Raw genomic sequence first — 18,843 nt, 5'->3', positions numbered from 1 at the left:
GATGCGGGGCTCGATCCCAGGGCCCTGGGATCATGACCTGAGCCGAAGGCAGATGCTTAACCGACTGAACCACCCAGGCACCCCTACATTGTTTTTTAAGTAAGCTTTATGTTCAGTGTGGGGCTTGAACTCACGACCCCGAGATCAAGAGTCACATGCTCTACTGACTGAGCCAGCCAAGCATCCCTCTCATACAATTTTTTAATTGAGGTCTTAGTCACATACCATAAAATTCACCCTTTTAAATTGTACAATTTTATGTTTTTTAATATATCGTGAAGTTGTGCAACCATCACCATATCTAATTTTAGAACATTTCACCACCCCCAAGAGAAACCCCAGCCCGGTTGCCCTTGCATTGCTGAGAGTCCTTGGTCACCTGTTTGGTACCTGTGAGCTCTTGTTAGCAGATAAGAAGTTGAAGGTGCAGAAATGCATGCCCAATAATATAAAATTGAAAACATTGTGCCCATTAATTTATTTTTCCTCCATCAATTGTGAAAAGAGGGATGTAGAGGCAGAGAGATTCCCCTGGGAATGAATGGGGCATGGCCCTGGGCTTGTAGCGCTCAAGGTTGGAAAATGGGGTCCGGGCCTGTGCCTTTCCCAAAATAGGCAACTGGGGAAAAACAAGCTAAGTGACTTAGGTAGACAGAGAAAGAAATGGAGAGATCTTGAGAGGTCTCCTGGAGGAGTGGCTTTGGGACCAGGCCAATTATTTCTCATAACTCTGTTGTTTATAGTTCGCAAAGAGTATTTACAAACATTATGTCCTTGGATTGTCGGGACCCAGGTAGACAGGTGGCTTCATCCCCATTTTACAGAGATGAGGGAACTAAGGCCCAGAGAGGTGAAGGCTCCCATAAAGAAGGTCCCATAAAGAAGTCACCTGATTTCTGATTAAATCTGGACTTGATTGGAAGTCTTTTCCATTCCAACACAGGATAGGAGAGAGGGATGCCTGATGGGGACATTTGCAGGAGCTGAGACATGGAGGTAGAGCAGGGCAGGTGGCCTGTGCCCCAAGGCAGCAGGGCCAGCAAGTGGACCAGGCCTCTGTGGACAGTAGCATGATGTGAGCAGTGACTTGTTGGTGGTAATCACTTGATCACTTGGGTAATTAGCCACGGGGAGTCATTATGGGACTTGTCTCACTTGGGCTGATGATTAAAGGGAGCTGGCTGCCCAGTGGCAATGGAGGCCTGCTGATGGCTGACAGCAGGGCCTGGCAGGCTTCAGAACTTAAGTTTTTCTGGGCTTAAAAACAGCCTCTAGCCATGGCCGAGGGCTCTCCTGGTACCTACGGTCCGGGCCTGGCCCTCATGTTCTCATCCAGAACAAGGTCCTAGGCGGCAATACAACTGCAGAGAACAGGCCCACCTAGGGATAGCAGGCAAGGGTTCAAGGGACAGGGCATTCATATGGGACGTTTAAACACTCATCCCATGGTCAGTGAGGACAGGGGGTAAAACCTCTACCCCACAGAGCCAGTAAGAGATAGAGACATAGTTTAGGAATGGCCAAGGTGCCTCATGGTGTGCCAAACTCTGGTCTTAGATGCTACCAGCTGACCAGTAGACACCCTCTCATCCACCCACTGCCTGTCAGGGAAAGGGCTAGCTTCCTTTTTGCCCTCAGGGGGACTGATATCTTTCTGTGGGATTAGACAAGGTGACAGAACCCAAACAAATGACAAATATGGATTAAATTATAAAAAGTAATTGTGAAGAAACAATCAGGAGGGAGGAAGGGAGGGAAGGAGATTGAGAGAGAGAGAACCTGTTTATGTGGGATAGGTAGGGACGTCTTCTCTGAGGAGACCACCTTGTTAAACAGATACGAGAACAATGTGAAGGTACCAGCTACGTGAAGGTGGGTGCAGGAGGCGAAATGAAGAGTGTACCAGGCGTTGGGTACAATCTGTGCAAGGACCCTGTGGTGGGAAGGACCTTGACATACTCACAGGGTGGAAAGGAGACAGATACAGCTGAACTTCAGCAAGCAAGGCAGATGAGTGGTAACTGATAAGTGTGGACGGAGGGCAGGGCTAGTCTCACAGGCTAAAGTAGGTCTTTTGGACGTAGCGGTGGAAAGCCCTGGGAGGCTTTGGGGCAGGGGTGTGCCATGACTAGAAGCCCGTTTTCTTCATGCTCTTCTGGGGGCGGTCTCTTCTGTGCATGACTCCCACCTGAATTTCCAAGCAGCAGAAACTGGCATACCTGGTTTGTGGCCTAGCTCTGCCTTTCACTAAGTGACCTGGAAGTTTCCGGTTTGCTCTTTGTCTACGGGGAACACCACGGTCTACCCCGAGGGATGGTGCAAGGGTTAGAGGAGATTTCGTGCGTGTGTGCCCACGCCCACACCCGCACCAGCCAGGCACAAGGCAGACTCTCAAATGGTAGGTTTTAAATCTTCCTCCACTATAGAGATTCCTTGAAATCTCCGCTCTTCCTCTTCCTCAGGGGTCAAGAAGTAGAGGGAGGCTGGAGTCAACAAGAAACCTGGTTTCTGAGTTTTAAAATATTCAAATAAATTGAGAGATAGCACATGTCCCAGTTGGGAAAATGACATAGATATTTGATCTATTTAAATTAATTCATAAGTTTAATGCAATTCCGTGCAAAAACCTCAATTTTTTTTTTTAGAACTAAAAATGTCAGTAACAACAGCTGACATTTACTGAACATTTACTATGTGTCTAGCATTGAGCTTGTGAGGCAGGTGTTATTACTCTTAACCCCATTTTATATATCCCTCAGGCCTAGATGGGATAAGTAACTTAACAAGGTCATGGGGCTGGTAAGCGTTGGACCTAGATGGCCCCATCTTCAAAGCCAGCATTCTTAATCCTTGTATGTTAACTAGGATGTGTATGGACACAGAAACTGGTGTGGTTACCAAGTGATATTCTGAATAACAGGAAACTCTGTGAAAGGCAAGATAGCCCTGTTAGATGTTAGAACCCATTCTAAAGAACCAATATTTAGATCCATATGGTATCTGCTCAAATTGAGGTCTGTGAAAAGAAATGGAGAAACAGATCGACCCGAATCAAAAGCCTACTGTAAAAATAGATTTTACTATACAAAGGGTAAGGGAAAAATTATTTAATAAATGATGATTGCATAAGCAATAAAAACAGGTGATGCTGGTGGTGAGTTAAGTCCATATTTTATTCCACACAGGAAAAAAACTTGGGATGGATTATCATCAAAGAATTAAATATAAAATGAAATTTTAGAAAACTAGCAGAAAACAGACCATCAGATGGGTGGAAGAAAGCTCATTTTGTCAGTATTCAAGCAATAAAATCACAAAGGACTAGAATGACAGATTGAACATTAAAGTAAAACAAAAAAGAACAACAGACTGGGAAATATTTGCATCATTGATGACACAGGAATAATACTGATAATATTTAAAAAATGCTTATTCAATGTTAGAAGAACTTCAGAACCCCAGCAGATGAATGGATATGAACAACCATTCACAGAAAGGGGAATACAGACAGTAAATGATGAAAAAAACATTCATTTTTAAAGTCATCTAAGAAAGGCTACAGTAACCTTGAACTACTGATATACCAGTAAAGTAGAAGGGGGAATAAAGAGATGCTTAGAGATGTGTATTATACTCCTTACGCTCATTACTGGGAGGCAGCGGAGTGAGCTGGGTAGTGCTTTGGGAAGCTCCTACTGCACTGTGGAGCAAGACCCCTCTGCCTTCCACCTGGTAACTCAAATGCCAGGAATTTGTCCCCAGTGCAGAATTAAAGGACATATTAGCAAACAATGGTAAAGAACCCAAATATACCAAATTAGGAGACTGAGTAAATGCATGAGGATACCTGCACACCTTCAGAATGAATCATGTGAATCGAAGAAAATGTGAAGTGATAATAGCAAACACAAGAGAAAAATGTGTGATCGGTTGCAACTATGTAAAGACATGTACATAGGTGGAAGGTTTTATGGGTTCCCTAGTATTACGGATACTTATTTGTACATTTTTCTTTCTCTGGTTGTCATGTTGTCTTTTAAATGGTGGTTACAAAAAATTTCAAATTCAGCCAGCAGCGTGACTTTGGGTAAGTTTGTCTGTAAAGTGGGGGAATATTTCTCAGCGCGGTGGTGAGGTCAGCGGAAAGTGGCCTGAGCCCGCGTTTGGCACCTCAGACCTCGTTCTTGCAGTGGGGCGCCTCCTTTCTTAAAGGCAGGAGTCATCAGCGCCCAGTGCGAGACCTTCTCCCCGGGCCCAGGAGTCGGGGCACTCCTGGGTCTCGGGTGCATGAGGACTCCCTTCCGGAGGGAACTTCCCGTAGCAGGAGGGGAGGAGGGGGGTGTCCCACGGGCATCTGCGCTCGCAGGGGAAGGGGCGAGCTCGGAGAACGTAACCGCTTGTGGGCACCTCGGGTTGCGGGGAATCCTTGCAGCCACCTTTGAACTTCTGTTCCGACTCCGGGCCCCCGGGATTCGGCAGCCGTCTTACGCCCCCTCGCTGGGGCCCCGAGCGGCAGGAAAACTCGGATTTACAGGGCGCCTCCCGCGGAGGCCTGGAGACACCCAGTGCGCCTGGGGGCCCGAGGCTGACTTCGTAGACACCGGGCACTGGAGTGCCCTTCCAGGTCTCGAAGGACGCACCAGATCCCCGACGTGGGCCAGGAGGGCGGACGCAGCCCTCTCCGGCGGCGACACGCGCCCATCTGGGTTCAGCCGCCGTTCTGTCCGTTCCTCGGCTAATGCCATCTTGCCCGGGGCGGTCACGTGCGGACGACAGCGGCGCGCTTCGCCCCGGTCCGGGAGCCAGACCCCACCCGCGGACGCCACTGGGTTCCGTACGGCTCCGTGCACAACCCGAGGTGAGGCGCGAGGGCCCTTCCCTCGTGGGTCGGGTAAGGGACTGGGTGGGCGCTGGGTCCCTGGGGCGCGTCTCCCTGTCGGGGCCCATCCGCACGGGGCTGCCGCGCCGTCGGGGGCCGGAGGCGCCGCCGCGTGCCCTGCGCCACGGCCTCGGGGATGTCCGCGGCAAGTTGTGGCTCGGGGCACGAGGGGCGGGGGTGGCTGGCGGCGCCGACCCCTCCCTTGGCCCCTCACTGCCCGAACACCTCGCATCCCGCGCGGCCCCAGCCGGGGCTGGAAGACTTGCGGGTCGGCTCGGGGAGGCCCGGCCCGGGGGCGCCACGCGCGCGGCGCGAGGGGCGCGGGCTGCCGGGAGAAGCGCGGATGGGGGGGGGCGCGGGCGCATGCGCCCTGCACCCGTGCCATATTGGAATGAGTCGGAGCGCGGAGCGCCGCCGCCGCCGCCGCCTCCGCCGGAGCGCGGGTGGAGGGGGGCGGGGAGAGCTGCCGGCCGCCCCGCTCCGCCGAGCCCAGCAGGAAGGAGGGCGCGAGCGGCCGAGCGCGGGTGGCGCAAGCGGAAAAAGCGCCCGCGCGGGGAAGCGAAAAGAAGGAAAGAAAGAAAGAAAACGAGTGCGAGAAGGGGAAAAGCCAGCGATCGAGCGAGGGCGCGCGCGAAAACTCCCGGCAGGTAAAAAAGCGGGGCCGCCAGCTGGGCCTTCCCGCGCGGCGGCCTGAAGGGGCGGCGGCGGCGCTGGGGCGGGGGACCGCGCGGCGCCCCCCTCCAGGGGGCCGCGCAACTTTGCCAACGAAAAACCGCCAGGAGCCGGCGGGCGGCGGGCGCGCGGGTTGAGGCGCCAACGGGCGGCGGCGGCACGTTGGGGCGGGGGCGGGGCGGGGGGAGCGCGGCGCCCGCGCGCGGCCTCGCGCGGCCCCGCGCGCCGGCCGGCCGGGCTGCAGGAGCGCGCCTGGGCGCCTCGCCGCGGCAGCGAGCGGCGGCGGCGGCCGGCGACCCCGGGCGGGCGGCGCGGCGCGCGGCAGCCCCGGGGGCGTGAAAGGAAAGTGGCCGGGCGGCGGTACCGGCGGGCGCCCAAGTTCCCCGGCGCGCTGGCCCCGCCGCGCGCCCCTCCCCGCGCGTCCCGCGCTCCCGCCCGCCGAGCCCCCGCGGACCCGCCCCCCGGGCTCGCTCCGGGGCCGGGGCGCGAACCCGCAGCGGGGGCCGGGGGGCGCGCTGGAACTTCGGAGGGCCGAGGTGGCCGCTGCGCTGTTGCAGAGCGTCTAGCGGCCGCCGCAACCGGTTGCTTCGGGCCAGCGTGGTGGAGTGCGCCGGGCCTCCCCGGCGCCGCGCGCGAGCGGGCAGTGGGCTCGCCCGGCACCCGCCGCCCGACCCCGGGCCGGACCCGCTCGCTCGGGGCAGCGACCTGCGCTTGGGAGGGCCGTGACCGTTTCGATTTCTGTTCTTAAAGTCTCGTTTTAAACCGTGAAGAGGAGGCTGTGGAGAGGCGAGGAGAGAGTCCTGAGAAGCAAGGCCTGCTCTGGTGGGGAGCAGGAACGCCTTGTGAGAACAGAAATAAATTCCCGCGGAAAGGATGTATGTTAAGTTTTTAGCGAGATGTCAGCTGTTCACTGGGGTCTGAAACTAAGCCGCAAGGCACAGGTCACCTGCAAGTCTGGTTATGTGTAAGAGAGTTGGGTAGGACACCCCGGGCAGAGACAGGATTTCTATTTAGTGGGGGTTATTCCCGGCGGGCCACTCAAAGCCGTGCTAGTGAACAGCCCCAAGCGATGTTTTCATGAGTCCTACTTCGTGACATAGTTTTGAGAACCAAGTAACCATCAAAGAGATTTGAAAGGAAATAAGATGGATTTTGCCAATCCCTGCATATGCGTTTTCCTCCTGAACCACATTTTAAAGATGCCCCACTTGATTGCATCGCAAGAAAAATGCCTGTCTGAAAATATAATTGATCATTTGCCAGTTGTCTCGAGATGAGGAAGATGAGTGTGTCTTTATGTGTGTACACTTTGGGGCCTGTTGGCCTGGTATTTTGAGGAGTGTGTGGAGTCCTTCTAGGCCATAGGTAGATCCAGAGTTCATATTTGTTTACAGTGTCTCAAAAGTAACGGCCTTGTGGAAACGGGAGTGGCTCAAGATCAGGAAACAGTTCTGTTACTACTGTTGTCATTGACTAGCTGCCTTATCTCGGTATGGTTCTTACCATAGATTTGGTTTTCCTTATTTGCAAAATCAGAGAATGAATGGATCATCTTTCTGCATGCTTTCAGATGTGAATTTGGCAACTTTCTAAAATGAGAGATTAAAAAAATCACAGTCTGTATTTTGACAGGTTCTGCATAAAAGTGCTCACAATAAATGTACATCTTTATTAAAATACATTTGGAGGGGCGCCTGGGTGACTCAGTCGTTAAGCGTCTGCCTTCGGCTCAGGTCATGATCCCAGGGTCCTGGGATCGAGCCCTGGATCGGGCTCCCTGCTCAGCAGGAAGCCTGCTTCTCCCTCTCAAACTCCCCCTGCTTGTGTTCCCTCTCTCACTGTGTCTCTCTCTGTCAAATAAATAAATTAAAAAATTAAAAAAAAAAAATACATTTGGAAAAAAATCTTAGTTGCTACATCTAATGTTATTTTGTATCACTTGTTTGAACAAAGACATTTACAAATGTATTTCAGTGTGTTTTATATTTATTTTTTTAATTGAGGTGTAATTTACAGGAAGACCTTAAATGACATATATGCCCTGATAACCATACTCAGGTCAAGATGCACAGCATTTTCAGCCTCCCAAAGGGCTCCCTTTACATTTCTCTCGTTCAGTAGACACCTTTCCCCTCCCCAAGGTGACCACTTCTGGCACCACTAGTGAATTTTGCTTTATAACAGGACAGCTTTTTGAGGGTGAGGGGCAATATTAAGCTGAAAGACAACAGGTGTGTAAACCTGGAGTTATGGTCATTTTTGCTGTGACTCTAAATGCTTTTATAACAGTTTTTATGGTTTTTACTACCTAGAATTCTAAGACTTCTTAGCCAGAAGGCCACTTGTCAGCTGAGGCAAAGCTTTGCAGGTTTGGATCTGTGGTTGTTGGGCATCCTTGTCACAGGCCCAGTATCCATGTGTTACTTCCCATTTTTGGAATACTGGTGTATTTCCAGACAGTAGGTTTGGAGGATGGATCATGAACTTTCCCAACAAGTCAGTGTTTAAGGTGTTAGTAGATGAATCAGTTCCTTAAAGCCTAGAATTTGCTGAGAAAATTGAATGAAAATTGATTTTCTAAAGTTCAGTGAATTAAAGAATGTGGGCATAAAGCTTTAACAACCTTTTAAATGACAGCAATTAACTTGATTTATATATGCAGGATATTTGCCTGTTTTTTTTTTTTAAGATTTTATTTATTTATTTATTAGAGAGAGAGAGAGAGAAACAGCATGGAGAGGGAGAGAGGGTCAGAGGGAGAAGCAGGCTCCTCGCTGAGCCTGGAGCCCGATGTGGGACTCGATCCCAGGACTCCGGGACCATGACCTGAGCTGAAGGCAGTCGCTTAACCAACTGAGCCACCCAGGCGCCCTATTTGCCTGGTTTATCAAGTCATTAAAACTGCAGTGATGAAAGCAAAAACAAAAGGTAACTAAAAATTGTCAGGTGTGATTAATTTTTTTTTTAATTTCAACATGATTAGGATACCTTTTTGTATTAGCCCTCTAGGAAGTTGGGTTTTTTATATTCTCCACTGAAGCAAGTACTTCGAATAATTTGCTTATTCTTCCCAAATACCTTTTAATGTAGTCCTGTGTATTTTCTTGTTTCTGCTCCTAAAGGAGAGGAGTTAGAAGTTGTCAGTGAATTCTTGATAATTCTTCACAATGGCCTGTGTTTTTTACTGCAAGGACATCTGTGTGATGCAAAGTTGGGAACTGTCTAAGGCCTGTGGTAGAGATTTATGGGGGCATAGTCCACAAAGTTCAAAGATTTTCTTTTGTGAAGTGGATTCTGCTGAATAATTCTGTTTTCTGTGATTAAGCCAGTCAATTGGCTAGCCAACAGCTAAGCTGGATTTGGTTACTGTACTCCAAGATTCACAGCATCATTAGCTAAGACAGTAATCCATCACTTAGTTATAATTGATCCATTGGTTGTATGTGTGTGCATCTTTTAGATTTCTTAGCTTTTGCATTATCAGATATTTCACTTAAAATTTATTAGATTTTGAAAGATGCAATTAAAGGTGCAAAATGAGAAACAAAATGCATATAAAAGGGCATTTCCTCTTTTGATATTTGTTTCTTTGAAAATTTTGATTTTTCTCTTTAAAAAGGCTTTTCCTGTCCGTAACCTTGCTGCTTCTTTCTGTAGGGTACTTTTGCTTTCACAGTGGTAACTGGACTGGGCTTAGCTACAGAATGAGGGTGTGGATGCAGACATCATTTGACTCTGAAGTCTATAGAACAGGTGAACTGTCTAAACTTCCCTGACCTTTTTGTTAAAACTTCATGTTATGTTCATGTTAAATAAATGAATACAATCCAGAAAGACCATTATGTAGGCAGGTATTTTGAATGCCAAATATTTTTATATTAAAGATTTTCTATCTTATGATTTCCTATAACTTTGTTATTGCAGGGTAGTTTTCTTTTAGTAAATAGTATTTGTTATCTAACTGGGATGTTTTGTAATTGAAAAAAAATATTTCTCCTTATACATAGTTGTTAAATAGGATGAAAGTCTCTGGGGATTTTGGTTACCGGGGGGATTTTGGACCATTAGACTTTAGGGAGCGGGATTTTGATATGACTCTTTCTTCAAATGGTACTAGCCCCATTGGAAAATGATTTAAAATAAAAAGGATGTGGTCAGGTTGTTGCAAGTTCATTTTTAAATTTTACAAAAGTGGGAAAGAGGATGAGAACAGAGGCAAGTTATTAATAGAAAAACTGTGACTTCACTGCGGAAGTTTTAACAAGTTTGAATGTAAACCTTTAACTCCGGGGCACCTGAAAATTTGTATATAACTAATTTCTAGTCTCTTATCCAAGAGGATGTTTTTAACCTTATTCAGCTCTCTTAATCTTTAGATGATCACTCAAGGACATAATTAAAAAACAAAAGATGTAGACTGTATGTTGTGCTACAAGATAGTAAGTTTCGAACTTTGTGGTTTCAGAGTTGGTAACTTCAGAGTCAAGCATTTCGCTGTGCGGGGAGAGGCTAGGAGGCAGCATTTCTCATGGTGTGCAGTGCTGCATGCAGGTTCCTTTTTGACATTTTTGCTTAATTTAAAGAAAGGTTAGTTGCTAAACTGATTTGGGGTGGATAGGGCAGTTGAGAGTACCTATTTGGTCTGGGACGGACATTTGGAGAGGGTCTTCGATGAGGAAGGGAAGGGAGTTTGTCACAGTTGCAAGTGCAGGACAGTCATGTATTTGGAATGACATGGGATGGGTGGAGAAATTGAGCAATTATTAAAATACCTCAAGAGTTTTGCCTGCTGACATTCAATTTAAAGTGTTAACCAACAAGTATTTTGATTTGAATTCCAAATTATTATTATTTTTACCCTGAATAGTTTTTAAAAAATATTTGAGGAGCTGCTGTGTAATATCTGCTCAGTGGTAAAGCTACCTGTGAGTTGCTGCTAGTTTTTCATTCTTTTCACATTAATTTGCTGCCCAGATTAGAGTGCTTTCTGGTCTCAGAGTTTTTGCTAGTGTTCTTTCTTATGGGTTACTTTTTGTAAAGCATGCTTTCTCCATGTTAAAAATAATATATGGTAATTTGGGATCATAATTTTAAGATACCATTTTGGCTCATTTTCTCTTGTGTCAAAACAAATAATGTTCTTGGAGTGATGAGATGGTGACAACACAGAACCACTTAGCATGTCACCTGTCTAGAACGTAGTGAACAGTGAGGAATAGACATAAAATTTCCCATTTCAATTTTTTAAAAATATTTATTTATTAGAGAGAGAGACAGTGAGAGGTAGAGTACAAGCAGGGGAGAGAGGGAGAGGAGGGAGCTGGACCATGCAGGGCTGGATCCTAGGACCCTGGGATCATGACCTGAGCTAAAGGCAGACGCTTAACCGACTGAGCCACCCAGGTGCCCCCAAATTTCCCATTTTAAAATGTACAACTCATTGGCATTAAATACATTCACAGTGTTGTTCAGTTGTCACTGCTTTCCATTTCCAGAATGTTTCCATCTTCCCAAACTGAAAGTCCGAGCCCGTTGACAGTAACTCCCCATTTCCCTCTGCCTGCCAGCCCCTGGCAGACGCCATTGTACTTTCCGTCTTATGACTTGCAACTCTGGCTGCTTCATAGATGTGGAATCATATGTATTTGTCTTCTTGTGAGTGCCTTGTTTCAGCATAATGTCCTCAAGGTTCATCCATACCGTAGCATGTGCATCAGAATTTCCTTTTGAGGAAATACATTCTTTTTTTTTTTTTTTAAGGTTTTATTTATTTATTTGACAGAGAGAGAGACACAGGGAGAGAGGGAACACAAGCAGGGGTAGCGGGAGAGGGAGAAGCAGGCTTCCCGCGGAGCAGGGAGCCCGATGCGGGGCTCGATCCCAGGACCCCGGGATCATGACCTGAGCCGAAGGCAGACACTTAACGACTGAGCCACCCAGGCGCCCCGAGGAAATACATTCTTAAAAAGATTTTTGGCAGCAGGTAAAATAGAGGTCACAGAACCCTGTACAGGAGGACTCGTTCATCTCCCTTGGAAGAGCTCTGTAGGTTGCCAGCGGAGCTGTGAGAACCAGGTGACTTTTCCTTAGACGCAGTCCTGACACACTTGGTAATTGGAACGTTGAGAGAGATGGAAGCAGAATGGGAAGACAGGGTAGGTAGAAGATGGGAAAGTAAAAAGCAGGGGTCGCTACGATCTGCGATCTCATTTGGATAGGGACAGAGAACCTTGTGTGTCTTCCTGTGTAATCACTGATGTTCCCCATGTTGGTCTGGGTTAAAGCATCTACCCAGAACAGTTAACCAAAAAAGTTTGTGTGTTCAAAGTTGTAAATAAGCCTTCAGCTATCTGAGAGGCATGATTAGTCAGTGACTCACTCACCAGCTGTTCCGGTTAGTTGAGGTTTTGCCATATTTAACATCTCCTTTCTGTGTTAATGGAAAACTAGTAAGTATTTAAAGAGGCTCAGTAACCTACATAATAATGATAGTACATAATTAATGCTTTATATTTTAAATTTATTGTATTACTTTCACTTTGCCTTTGTGTAGTACAGATATCCAGTCACAGACAGAGGGAAAGCGGGTCTGACAGAGCTAAGGATTACGAGTTGAGCAGTTAGTATTCTCAGAATGGCTAAAGAGGTGTATCTTTTTTCTTTCAATATTGTTTTAACCCTTATTTTTTAATGCCTGTATTCATGTAGTAAGCATGGGGTGAATCTCCTGAATACTGTTTGTTCCTGGGGGAGGGCAGTTACTTTGGGGCACCTCTTGATTACCACCCCGTCACTACCTTCTTGACAAGGCTACTTTTTTGACTATCCTTGAAAAAATGACAATGCTGTGAATCCTGATTTTATATTTTATTTTATTTTATTTTATTTTATTTTATTTTATTTTATTGTGCCTTAACTTACGGCGCAGTTCTTAAGAAAATCAGAGTGGTTAGTTGCTTCCTAGAGTTAGTAAGGTTTTTCTGAAAGTGTCCTTTTCTTTGGTAGATACTGTCTCTAGGACACTAGCGAGCACGTCTTTTACTCCATTCTCTCTCTATTGTGTATCACTGAGGCTCCTGAATTGTCAGTTAAATATTGTGAAGAGACCAGTTTATATACGAGTCCGTTTGTTAATTTTTAAAATAAGCATTGGAGTTTGTAAGCAAACCGTTAGACAAGACTTTTTTTTTTTTTTAAAGTAAGCTCCCTGCCCAGTGTGGGGCTTGAACTCATGACCCTGAGATCAAGAGTCACATGCTCTACTAACTGAGCCAACCAGGTGCCCCCATTTTTTTCTTTCTAAAAAAATTAGGTAGGTGTTCTTTCCAGGAATATGGTTTCCTTTTGATTAGTTTTCATTTTTATTATTGAGCCAAATGGGCAGGGGTAGGTGGTCTAGTAACTAAAGCTAGAAATTTGAAAAACTTTGGGTGTTTTGTTGATGTTACTATGGTCATTTATGATATCTGAACCCTTCAAACTCTTAATGTAATTAATGTTTATTATTTTCATTTTGTTTCCCTTTTAAAAAATTTTTATTTTTGTTTTTTTTAAAGATTTTATTTATTTATTTATTTTTAAAGATTTTATTTATTTATTCATGAGAGACACAGAGAGAGAGAGAGGCAGAGGGAGAAGCAGGCTCCCAAGGAGCAGGGAGCCCGATGTGGGACTCGATCCCAGGACCCTGGGATCATGACCTGAGCTGAAGGCAGACGCTTAACCATCTGAGCCACCCAGGCGCCCAAAGATTTTATTTATTTATTTGAGAGAGAGAGAATGAGAGAGCACATGAGAGGGGGGAGGGTCAGAGGGAGAAGCAGACTCCCCGCCGAGCAGGGAGCCTGATGCGGGACTCGATCCAGGGACTCCAGGATCATGACCTGAGCCGAAGGCAGTCGCTCAACCAACTGAGCCACCCAGGTGCCCAAAAAGAATTTTTTTTAAATAAGCTCCATACCCAATGTGGGTCTTGAACTCTTGACCCAAAGATCAAGAGTCACACACTCTACTGACTGACCTAACCCCATTTTGTTTCCTTTTTAAAGCTGGTTTCCCAGTCCTCAATCATGAGTTATATTTGCATTTAAAATATGCATAGTTATTATTATTAATAATACAAGTAACATTTTATACAAATTGGAAAACAGACTTAGATCTTCTCCTAGATGTTATTGGGGCCCTGTTTTCCTTAAGGGCAGATAGAGGCTCCAAGGTGAACTGAGGGCAGCTTTAAATGACTGTTGCCAGTAGCCGGTGTGACAAGGGAATGGAGGGGCTGGGTAGGCTCTTCTGGCCTTCCCTGCTAGGGTGGGTGTCCCTTTTCTGCAGTGACTGCTGGAGGAGAGGGTTGCATGACTCCTACTGCCAGATCCAGGGCCTTAAGGCACTACAGGGTTCTGAAGACATTGTCCCAGCCCTTTACCCTGACTTTGGCTTCCTGTTAACTTGTCTCAAAGGAGCTCTTTCCAGAACACCTCTGCTAGTGAAATCGTAGGTTCTGGTGTGGTGGTGTTCTGTAGCTTCCTCAAGGGGCTTCCATACTCCCCTGCCTCATCTTGGACCTCACTGTGATCTCCTTTTTCTCTCAGAGTTCCAGCCCCTTCAGACCTGGACCCATTGTCCAATCTTTTACTTGCTTCCTAGCCAGTACCCTTACTCTTGCCCTGTTGCCCTTCTGGAGCCTCTGCTTTGTAGAACACCACCCCCGAGCAGTCTAGCCTGTGCTTTGTCTGTTCTCGGACACAGGCTATCCTGAATTCAGGGTCTCCTCCTGAAGTGGCCCTGTGCATGGATGGCCCCACGGGGTCTTGTCTTGAGGAAGACCCTTTTCTTTTTGCCTTCTGTGACCTTTTCAGACCCTCCCTTGTTTCTCTGTTTACATCTCTCTTGGTGGATTCATCCACATTTAGCTTCACCTAGCCCTTGTGCCCTCCTAAACCTTTCTGCTAAGCTTTATATCCACATGTCCTTTGCTGTCTGGACCTCCAGTTTGGTTGCTTCATTGGCCCCTCAAAAGCTGCAGGTCCCAGACAAACCCCAATCCCTCATTCTACCCCAAAGCTGCTGCTCCTCCAGTAGGCCTATCTGCCGAGGTCTCTTTCTTTACACTCCTCTTCAGTGATGGTGTTTGTTTCGTCCCCCGGCAGTTCTCTTGTGGAACTCAGAGTCTTCTTGAATTCCAGCCTCTGACTTAAGAATATTCGTGCAGTTCTGACTCCTTGGCTTTGAAACATTTTTAAATCCAAGGAACCCTTTGTTCGAATGAAATCTTTCTAAGAAGCCCAATATGCAACATAAATAAAACTAGAGGTCGTGGGTTGGGGGTGGGGGGCGGGCGGTTCCTGTCCTGCCCTTAGCCAGGCTCCCTGTGCTGCCCTCCTCCTCCTCCTTGAGGCAGATTTGGCATCTGGCCCCTGGACTCTGTACATGCAGCTCCTGGAGTTACTGCCAGTCCTGTCCTGAGGGCACTCTGTGTATTTGAAAATCACTTTTATCTGTTTTGCACCCACCTCTTTCCCATTGGTTTTCCTTTGGAAATTTTTAATTGTGACTGATAAACATAAAATTAGTGCCAGTGATGAATCTTGCCAAGGAAAAGGAAAGCCACTTTGGAAAGTGAAACTGGGTTTGAAAAAGAGCCAGCTCCATTAAATGCTGAAACCTTCAGAAGTGCCCAAGGGCTCTTTTCAAAATTTACATCTCTTCTGACTGTACCTTTCTGTCTTTAAAGCTGCATTTCTAGAGCATGAACATTCAAGATAAACTTAGTTTAATTTTATGTTTTTGTTTTGTCCCTTTACCAGTATAGCAGGTTTATTCAACCCATAATATGACTAAAACATTAAATATTTGCAGTGAAAAATATAAACCTTGTTCTATTGACTCCAAATGCCCCCCTCCCCCCCATCTTCCCTGCTCTCCAGTGCATCCCACACACTGTGGCCAGATAGAGCAGGTTGTAGGATGTAAAACTTCCACTGCCAGTAGGGTGAAGTCCAGACTCCTCAGGAAAGCACGCAGAATCCTCCAAGAGCTCCCCTCCAGTGACCCGTCCCACTCACCTCCCTCTCTCTTACCTGGACCCTGCTCTTCTGCACATCCTTTTCCCTGGAGGTGCCTTTGTCTCAAATGTCCTTCTACTAACACAGCACTTGCAAAATGTCAGTCTTGCATGTACCACTTTCACACTTTTTGCCGTATTTGATTACCATAATCATTCTTGTAATATTTAACAAATTGACTTAAAAATTGAACTGTTTATTTTTAAAGATTTTATTTATTTATTTGAGAGAAAGTGCACACGGAGGGGAGGGGCAAAGGGAGAGGGAGAAGCAGACTCCTTGGTGAGCAGGGAGCCTGACCACGACCATGAGGGCTCCATCCCCGGACTCCGGAGATCATAGCTGAAGACAGATGCTTAACCAACTGAGCCACCCAGGTGCCCCTAAAAATTGGACTTTTAACTTAAAAGCATTATTACATTTAGAAATGAAAAATAATGAAATACAAATAATGTAAATCTAATCAGTTTATTAAAACACATTCCTTCAGTAAGGTTCTCAACAAAGCCCCTTCTTCGTACTTAAAAATTTTTTAAACTGTGTACCTGATGATAGATGATATTAAGGAGTTGATTTTTTTCTTTTTTCTTTCTTTTTTTTTTTTTAGGTGTGCTAATGGTGTTGTGATTATATAGGAGAATGCCCGTATTCCTGGGGGACAGCAGCTGAAGAGTTTAGAGGTGAGATGTCATGATGTCTCCCAACACTTCCAGAAAGCTCAGGAAGTATATGTATATGCCCATGTGTATACACAGAGCTAATCAGGAAATTGTTAATCGTTTTTTTAAATTAAATTTAATTTTATTATGTTAGTCACCATACAATACATCATTGGTTTTTGATGTAGTGATCCACGATTCATTGTTTTCGTATAACACCCAGTGCTCCATGCAGTACGTGCCCTCCTTAATACCCATCACCGGGCTAACCAATCCCCCCCTCCCCCCTCCCCTCTAAAACCCTGTTTGTTTCTCAGAGTCCATAGTCTCTCATGGTTTGTCAATTGTTAATCATTTTTTAATCAATGTGGAGAGTATTTGGAATTTTTTCTACATCTCTGTTTGAAAACTTTGATGAAAGCCTGTTTTTTTTGGGGGGGGGGGCATAAAAATGGCTGCAAGAAAGTTGGTATTTTAAAAAAGTCTTTAGCCGCAGCTCATGATGGGTAACACACAGAGCACAGACCCACTTGTTGGAGTGATGTGTAGACTATCACATTTTCAGTGTGGTGGGAACACCAGATAATTAAAGTTCTTTTTAAAAGATTATTAATTTAAAGTTGGGGTACAATTGATGTACAACGTTATATTGGTTTCAGGTGTGCAACATAATGATTCAGTATTTGTGTATATTGGGGGATGGCCATCGAAGTAAGTCTAGTTAACATCCATCACCACAAACAGTTAAAGCTTTTTTTTTCTTGTGATAAGAACTTTAAGATTTACTCTCTTAGCAAATATGCACTACAGTGTTATTAACTGTAGTTGCATGCTGTATGTTAATCTCTAGGACTTAATTTATTTTAGAACTGGAAGTTTGTGTTTTTGATGTTCTTAATAAAATTGTATTTAACCAATACCTGTGAAGTTGCAGTTGCAAGTTTCATATGTTAATTTTTTTCCCCCATTCCACCACAAAAATCCTATATAATATACTTTACAAGAAAGAGTCTTTGTAGCCCCTACATTTTTTTGTGACCCACCAGGGGCTTGGGTGTAGCACAGAGAGGAATGCACTGAGGAAGTCCCTGCTTGCCCTTTCCAGGACTCTGACTCTGGTCTTGTGTGAGGTCTTCCTTCCTGGCCTCTTGCAGGCCAGAGTAACTACCCTTTGCCCTGGGTCGCACTGGCATTCTGCATATTCCACTCTTATAAATGTTACAGCTGTAATGATTTGTTCAGTGTTTCCCATCTCTACGTGACTGTGAGCTCAAGGACAGAGACCCTGCGTACAGTACCTCGCGCACAGCCTGGCAGAGGGTGGGGAGTAGATCAGCTATGACCGATGGAGGCACAGAAACAATGTTGCCGCACCGCGGTTTAGAACATTCTTTCTACTTGAAGATGTACTGTGTTCTAAACAAGAAGCTATTATGTTTAACCAGATTCCCTCTTGTCACTCCCAGGCTTAGAGCCTGCCCGTGACTTTCCATAGTCATTAGAATAAAATGCAAACTCCTTTTGTGGCCTATAATGCCCTTTGTGATTTGTCCCCTGTCCATATCTGCCACTTGTCCACCACTTTCCCACAATACAGCCTCATGTGTTCTCTGGCCCTCCAAGCACACCACGTTTGTTTTAGTTCACTCCTGTTCATCGTAGGGGGTTCAGCTCAGCGATGGAACTTTCCCTAAACATCCTTACCTCCACTCCAGGCACTGCTTTCTCATTACTGTTTGGTTTTCTTTATGGCACTTATTGCTATATGAAATTATCTTATTTTCAGTTCATTTTAAGATTTAAATTAAAAATATTTAATTTATTACATATGCTTTGAAGCCACACTGTAGAGAATATTAAAATCTACTCCAAGGATGTTTTTCCTTATTGTTCCTTGTGACAGAACTAGACAGTACCCTAATGCATTGTTCTTGTGTTTACTCTTGTGAACTTCATGAAGACAGGAACTGGGTTTTTTTTTTTAATTAAATTTTTAATTTTAATTCCAGTATAGTTAACAGAGTGTTATTAGTTTCAGGTGTACAGTATAGTGATTCAGCACTTCCATACAACACCTGGTGCTCATCACAAGTGCCCTCCTTAATGCCCGTCACCTGCTTCACTCATCCCCCCACCCCCCTCCCCTCTGGTAACCATCAGTTTGTTCTCTGTAGTTAAGAGTCTATTTCTTGGTTTGCTTCTCTCTCTCTCTCTTTCCCTCTTTCCCTTTGGTTGTTTGTTTCTTAAATTGCACATATGAGTCAAATCATATAGTATTTGTCTTTCTATGACTGGCTTATTTAACTTAGCACAATATTCTCTGGCTCCATCCATGTTGCAAATGGCAAGATTTCCTTCTTTTTGCAGCTGAATAATATTCCACTGTGTATGTATGTGTATATGTGTGTATATATATATATATACACACACACACACACCACATCTTCTTTATCCATTCATCTGTCAGTGGACACTTGAGCTGCTTTCATAATTTGGCTGTTGTAAATAATGCTGTAATAAACAGGGGTGCATGTATCTGTTTCTTTTCCTTCTTTTTTTTTTTTTTTTT

General features: G+C 45.6%; 1 protein-coding gene across 6 annotated transcripts in view; it reads left to right on the top strand.

Moving 5' to 3' along the window:
- Window positions 1-4,602: 4,602 nt before the first annotated feature.
- The window catches only part of SFMBT1 (Scm like with four mbt domains 1), a 109,705-nt gene continuing 95,464 nt past the window's right edge, over window positions 4,603-18,843 (top strand). The window contains exons 1-2 of one of the 6 annotated variants that reach the window (XM_081819144.1): window positions 4,603-4,858; window positions 16,223-16,295. The gene's annotated coding sequence lies outside the window, so the exon portion shown is untranslated. Of the gene's footprint in view, window positions 4,859-5,277; window positions 5,527-6,237; window positions 6,427-9,285; window positions 9,305-16,222; window positions 16,296-18,843 lie in introns of those variants that run through there. The other 5 variants (XM_081819142.1, XM_081819152.1, XM_081819143.1 and 2 more) reach the window with 5 other exon arrangements.

The sequence above is a fragment of the Leptonychotes weddellii genome, chromosome 1 (assembly GCF_054177405.1).
Source record: "Leptonychotes weddellii isolate Sample4059 chromosome 1, ASM5417740v2, whole genome shotgun sequence".
In the NCBI taxonomy this organism is placed as follows: Eukaryota; Metazoa; Chordata; class Mammalia; order Carnivora; family Phocidae; genus Leptonychotes; species Leptonychotes weddellii.
The sequence above is the reverse complement of the archived record's forward strand: the minus strand, read 5'-3'. Positions and strand labels throughout refer to the sequence as shown.